General features: G+C 41.6%; 1 protein-coding gene across 1 annotated transcript in view; it reads left to right on the top strand.

Annotated features, from left to right (window-relative positions):
• LOC137869465 (SPARC-related modular calcium-binding protein 1-like) overlaps positions 1–5,693 on the top strand; it is a 39,152-nt gene extending 33,459 nt beyond the window's left edge. Inside the window, exon 11 of the mRNA XM_068706874.1 lies at positions 2,973–5,693. The gene's annotated coding sequence lies outside the window, so the exon portion shown is untranslated. The remainder of the gene's footprint in view (positions 1–2,972) is intronic.
• The last annotated feature ends 1,490 nt before the right edge of the window (positions 5,694–7,183 follow it).

The following is a 7,183-nucleotide window of genomic DNA, read 5'->3' on the forward strand; positions in this document are numbered from 1 at the left end:
GATGTATTGAGCTTTCTGCACAACAGCGCTATCTGGATCTGGTGGGGCAGTGCCCCACGTGCCCCTAATGTAGAAACGCCACTGTACAGTATTATTATACTACATGGTAAACATGTAATATAATCATCATGAATTCACTTTTTAGTAAAATCTGAAAAAAGAGCAACAAAGCACTGCAGAACAGCAGACCTTGTGTCATCACTGATGTATGTAATAATTATGAATCTTACATCATCATCTTACATCAGTAACAGTATTGTAACAAATCACTCAAACTAAAGTGCCCACTGAGCGTGAGTTCCTGCTTCAGCTGCAGCTTTTATTCGTCGACAAACTGAAACCTACTCTGTACACTTGCGACAACCTTTACCGCTAACTCCCTCTCTGCCAAGATGGCCGCCACCCGTCTGCTCTGAGCTTGTCAACTGCCACTCTTTCTCTTTCTCTCGCTTGACGACCACACGCTCGTCATGTCGCAGTACTTACAGCAACGTAACATGTAAACACGTGGATTGTGCTTAAAACCATAGATTGTATATAAGGAGTGGACATAGTCTTCATGACGTCATCCATTGGTTTGTGGACTGCCGTTATGAAGCCTTGAATTTGGCGACTTTGCCGTTGCCATCTTGGAATACGACTGTTGCTATGTTGTTTTTTTGCATCCAGTGAACAGAAGTTACCATATTTGGAATGCAGAAGAGTGACATAGAGACGGCGTATAGCTGGTAGCGGCAGCGATCTGTCAATCACAGTAAGCCCGCCCTAAAGCATGCCTTTATGGTTTATTTGACTCTAAATAGACCATTTACTAAATGAACATCATGCTGTGTTGAAGAAGGCTTGAAACTAGAGATTGAGACTATAAACTCATGTTTACAATGTTTACTGAGGTAATAAATCAAGAGAGAAGTAGAGTAATTTTCTCATAGACTTCTATACAACCAGACTTATTTTTTCAACCAGAGGAGTCGCTCTCTGCTGGTCAGCAGAGATAATGCAAGTTTTAAGAGACTTCCACATCAGCTTCACTCTGCAGAAGCGGAGGTTGCTGCCTGCTTAAAACCAGACCTTGGACATTTTAACGCGGTAGTGCTGCGAGCATCAAAAGCGTGCACGTGGCATTTTACAAGCTCTTCATCCACTCTCATTCGCCGATGTCCCGCTGAATGTAGGACGGGACATCATTTGCGATTAAAATTTTGGATTCATAGTTTGTCCCTGCTTAAAGCTATGTGAAAACACAATATTTAGGAAATTCTATCAGATGAGTTTTATTCAGTTTGTCAGTACAGTGGAGGTTATCGAATCACTACTACAAAGTGAACTCATGAAGTAACTCATAGCTCATTTGCAGCCCCGTCCTTGTTTTTTATTTTTTTTTATTTTGTCAAAATCAGCTAAATGACATTGAAAATCTTTCAGATAACACTAAGCAATGCTTTTCTGTGCTCCAACAATACCGGCAGTCCTCTTTCCAACTCTGACTCACGTGTTCATCACGTTGTTTTCCGACAAGTCACCTCACGTGAGATTTCTGAACGAGACTTCTGTAAGACCCAAAAACAAACAGACTGGATGAATGGAAAAGTAAAGAAAGATATTTGATTTTTTCTGTAGTGTTCTTTCCATAATGTTGTCGGCTGCAGCGTTCTGCCTCAATATTGGACCAATTTAAAAAAAACGTACCAAAGTAACCCTTTAAGTATGCTTCAGTAAACGTATTTAGCTACTTTCTACCACTGGCTGTTGAAGATGTCACCTCTCACAGTGTGACTAAACTCAGGCCATCACCGGTCCACAGGCTGAGATTAAAGCATATTTTTTTCCTCCTCTTGCTGATGCCAGGGGAGCGGAGCGTTTCGGGGGCCGCAAGCCAGACAAATTACACCCAGCAATGTCCGAGTGTTTATGTACCTTTATGAAATGAAAACAAATGCGGGCAGCGGTTTAAATGGCCTGCTTGTCAGCGAGCCATCAGTCACAACTCAGCCGTGACACCAGCTCACTAATCAGGCCGCCGCAGACGGCCATGACAGCTGGAGGTGTGTGTGTGTGTGTGTGTGTGTGTGTGTGTGTGTGTGTGTGTGTGTGTGTGTGTGTGTGTGTGTGTGTGTGTGTGTGTGTGTGTGAGAGTGTGAATGGCTGGGAGTCGGGTGTTATTATGAGTCTGTGGGTCACTAACTCACTATTCAACCTTCCTAGGACAAAGAGTCTATTTCTACATGAATTTACGGCGTTTCTGTTGACATACACAAATTGAAATATGTGGTTCATACAGAGAACTTATAGTGCCTTACTATACAGATCCCATTGACTTACACTACCGTTACAAAAATATGAATTTCCTGCTTCCAAAGCTTGATTGTGTCCAGTCAGATGTCTGAGAGGACGACTCTATATGTCTGAATGGTCTTTCATGCTTTTATCTTGTAGAAAGTCCTCTTAGCTGATAGATGTGGTTTTGTTTTGGAGAACAAAACTCTGAGCTAAATGGAAGTTTGAATCTTTTCATTCTTCAAAACTATTTCAAAGGTAAATAAAACATTTGGTGTCTGAATTATACAGTTTTTTATCACCGTTAAAATATTAATTATTGAAGAAAAGATCTGAAACATTGTTATGTCATTTTTTGCAGAATTCACTTGCATCATTTTTACATCACAATCACTCAGTGAAGTGAGATGTGCAGGCGAGCAGGGATTTGAGGGTAGGAAATAGAAAGGAAAAAAGGAGGAAAAGATAAGAAGGAGAAGAGGGGAGAGGAGCTGCTGGGGGGGGGGGGGGGGGGGGGGGGCGGTTGGCAACATGTGTCCGGCAGAGATAGCAGTGACCTCCGGAGGTGACGGAGGAGAGGAGAGTCTGCCATCACTGCTGAATTACAGTCACCAGGGCTGTAGTTTGGACTTTTTGTTTTTTAACGTTTTATTTTTTCAGTACTTTATCTCCCTCTCTCTCTTTCTTTGCCACAGAGAGCAACAGAAGAACTCACCCGATGCCAATGGCCGACTGGTTTCCTTCTCCCGCTGCTTCACTGTCACCGATCACGGTTCTGTTCATTCGTCCATAACATCAAGGACATCATCTCAATGCTCGCATCCTTTTCAACCAGCACTGACTGAAGGGAGAACTCGGCACCTTTTATGTGGATGTTCAATCAGCACTGAATGTAGTCCGCTGAAGAAATTAATTCTTCAGAGCGTGCTTTATATCGACTGAGTAAGCTGGTGTCTCCGTGTACCAGGATGCATTGCACGCAAGCTACGACGCTCGTTACGTTACACAAGTTCTCCTTTAGTCTGATAATTTAATTCAAAATGCCAATGAAGCAACACCTGAATTGATAACAACTCAACACCTTCTGAATTCAAGTTTCTCTCTTGCACCAAACTGAGACGTACTCGTCGTTTAAACTTAAGATGTTGCTCTCTTTGTCTCTATTTTGCCCATCAGACAGCTAAAAAGGATGGTTTGTATTTTTATAAAACATAGTGCAGATTAAATGATGTGACAATCAGTGTTCCTATCCTGTCTGCAAATCACATTCCCATGCCCAGAAAAACAAGTTGTCAGTTTAAAGACTAAGTCTATAAAAAATGTTTTGTAGTCAACAGTGACGCTTTATGTTTCCTTCATTTAACCAGGGAGTCACATGGAGATTAATATCTCTTTTACAAGAGGAGCATCCTGCTCGTGGGAACGGGCTCGTTTTGATAGTCCAGAATCAAAAATCATCTATAATCCATCTACAGTCCTATAAAACAGGTAGAAGTGACATACGACTTGATAAATTGTTCATTTTTTGGTTATCAATTAATTCAAATTTCAAAAATTTGCCCTGAACTGGGGTTGTAAAAAAATAATAGGGTCAAACTGTCCAGAACTTTTTTTTTAAAATCTACTTTTAAATCAATTTAGAAATTTACTGCAGATAGACATGAAACATGGCATCAGTTCCCATCTTTTAGATAATATTTTGGGTTTAAAGCAGGATGTGAAGCAGTATTGCACGACCTGTCATGTCTGCCAAGTCTCTTGGAAGCCCAACCAAACCACTCCAGCATATCCGTTGTATCTCCTCCCAGCTTAGTGCATGTGGGGCCGGTCGACTGCGTTGGGCCCTAAAGCTATAGATTTCCCTCTAACTGTCACGTGTGGCCATGGCTGTGATTTAACAGAGAAGATCCTGTCGAGGTAAGAGTGCATTTCTACTTATTCGGGCTTCCAAAAGTCAAACCGACTGATCAAGGAGACAATCTTAAGTCCTGAAAGCCCGTTACTTCAGCTTCAACTATCCAGCATCAGCCAGAAAAACAACTCAACACCTTCTGAATTCAAGTTTCTCTCTTGCACCTAACTGAGACGTACTGGTCGTTTGAACTTCCTTCATATTGGACAGAAACAAAATAAAACTCACCAAACATGTCTTGGTTAATTCTTCCACTGTTCCAACATCTAGCAACTCTGGTTGGGTGCAAATAAAATCCTCAAATTCACAGAGTGAGATGTGATAATATGTCTGCTCTACTGAAGAAAAACAAGGATGTTTTTGAGCGGCTACCATAGCGAATAGTGACACTCTGTAGTTCTTCCCTGCCTCCGACGACGCCACTGTCACATCACTGGATGCAGGAAGAAACAACAAATTTTCGCAAAAAAATAAATGCTATCTTTTGTGATTGAATGACTTCAGCTTCAGTGTTGGTGTCAACATACTGTTTCTGTGATATAATCCTCGTGGTCGCTCCAAGTCAACCATCCTTTTGCTTTTTGCAAAGATGGACCATCATCTCCTCTTACTTATTCTTTCCAAACACACCATGTCCTTCACTTTATTCCTTCCCTTTCTTTGTGCACCCTTCCCTTTGGTCCCTGCTCCCTTTCCTTTCCTCTTGCTCACCAATGTCTACTTCAATGCATCTTTGTTTTGCATTACCCCTTCCACCATTCCTTAAAGGAATGCTTCCACCCACAAAATGATCATTTGTATATGAATTAGTTAACCCATGTTAGCAATTTTAGCGTAGCTGCATGTGTCGGATGTAGTGAGCATAAAACGGGAAAAATGAGACTTGGATTAAACTGCACAGGTAGTGTAAGAGTTTGTAAATGGATGTTTTGATATAGTCTCTGGATAAAGATTTTTCGCATTTTTGGGATTCTTTGTTCAACATGGAGGCGAGAAAAAAACAGACTTTAAGGAAACACAGTTGAGTGTTTAATGTACAAATGGTCATTTTGGGCTTGAAGTATTCCTTTAACGCTGTTCTCCTTGGTCCTTTCCTTCATTGCTTTGATTCCTTCTTCCTTCTCTAGGTTGCCTAAATCCTCGTTTCCTTCTTTTGTTCCATCGCTCCTTTTCTTTTTCCATCTCTCCTTTCCTTAACCTCTTTCTCTCACTCTTGGTGACTTTCCCTTTCCAAACATCCTCACCTTTGGTGTTCCCTTCCTTCCTCCTACTTCCCTCCCTGCTTTGAACATACTTTGCTTCCCCATATTTTATATACATATTGCCAATATATTGATGTAACATATTTTGATCATGTTTGAGTCATAACTCTGTATACATTTTGTTTTAGACAACACACTTTCTAAGAGACTGATTGATTGCCTTGAAACTCAACTGAAGAACGTCCACTGAGTCATTTCCAGTTTTTGATTCCCTGACGTTTGTAAATGTGATTTCAATAAAGTGATGATGTCATTAATGATGCGCCAGTAATCATGAGTGGACGTGAATGAAGTCCTTCTCTGGTTTTGGTCTCACGGGAAGGCCTGGCTGGTTGCCACAGAAACCTCCGCCCTCATTGCCCCACGGTAAACAAATCAGCGGATAAACAGGAAGCAGTAGAGGAGCAGCGGCCAAGTATTTCCAAGGATGCATTAGCTCCTGTCCGAGTTGATCACTGTGCTTAAATTTGATTTGACGGGACGTTTACAAGGCGTCTAAACTGCAGCAGGAAGGAGACCTGTCTCCAGCGTGATTTCTCTTCCTCTGTAGTGTCCAGACTGAGCCTGAGGGGCCGACATGAAGACTGTGTGTGTGTGTGTGTGTGTGTGTGTGTGTGTGTGTGTGTGTGTGTGTGTGTGTGTGTGTGTGTGTGTGTGTGTTTGTATTATCAGTGGGCTCTAACTACACAAAGCTACAATGACACCTGGAGGACAACTGTGTTTGTCACAGTAATGACCATCTGCTTATGCGGACAGCCTGCAGGGGTCAACGAGATCAAGAGTCCAGGTTTTTGGCTCTATGAAAAAGCTACTGAATGAGCAAAACTAAAGAATATGATCATTGTAAAAAAGAAGATAAAGAAATGTAAAGCTCTGTTTAATGAACCTCTGTTTAATGACACCAAAGCTCCATGGACTCCCCAAATCAATGACATCACATGGTGTGATACCATTAAACTCCAAGCGACTGGTCCATCATGTGAAGTTTTAATGGGAAGCGATGTTGTGTTTTGTGGTACTGTGTCGATTCTAAAAAACACTTGATTTTTAATTAAAGGTCCAGTGTGTAGGATTTGGTGGCAGGCAGCAACCAGGCTGCAACCTCCGGTTCTGACAAGTGAAGTAAATTATGATCCATTTAGAGTCAAATAGACCATAATGAAGAGTATGCTTTAGGGCGGGCTTACTGTGATTGACAGGTCACTAAAATACGTATACTGCGTCTTGAGGTCACTCCTCCGCAGTCCAAACATGGTCACTTGCTGCAAAAATCCAAGATGGCGAACAGCCAAAATGTCGAACTCAAGGCTTCAAAGCAGCCGTCCACAAACCAATGGGTAATGTCACGTTGACTACGTCCACTTATTATATACAGTCTATGATTGCTACCAACTGAATACCCCCTTCCACTTACTTTGAGTCAGAGAACTACGGTGGCCTTAAAGTAACGTAAAAACACAAAATGTTTTCTCTGGAGCCATGAAACATGGCGGTGCAACATGGTGGACCTGCACCTTATGTAGATATCAAGGGCTCATTCTAGAGTAACAAAAACACAACCATTCTTAGTTTCAAGTGATTATTCAAAGATTTTATTATATTCCGTTTCTGCTGAAAAAAGAAAACTGCTCTTTTAATCGTTTTCATGCAGACGGTTCAGATTTCACAGAAGTGCTATGATGTTGGATGTTACAGGGACTGTGATCAATGCAAATCACACGGTTCTGATTGC

The sequence above is a fragment of the Cebidichthys violaceus genome, unplaced genomic scaffold (genome assembly GCF_023349555.1).
Source record: "Cebidichthys violaceus isolate CVI_PGR_0920_01 unplaced genomic scaffold, fCebVio1.0.p SCAF_120, whole genome shotgun sequence".
NCBI lineage: Eukaryota > Metazoa > Chordata > Actinopteri > Perciformes > Stichaeidae > Cebidichthys > Cebidichthys violaceus.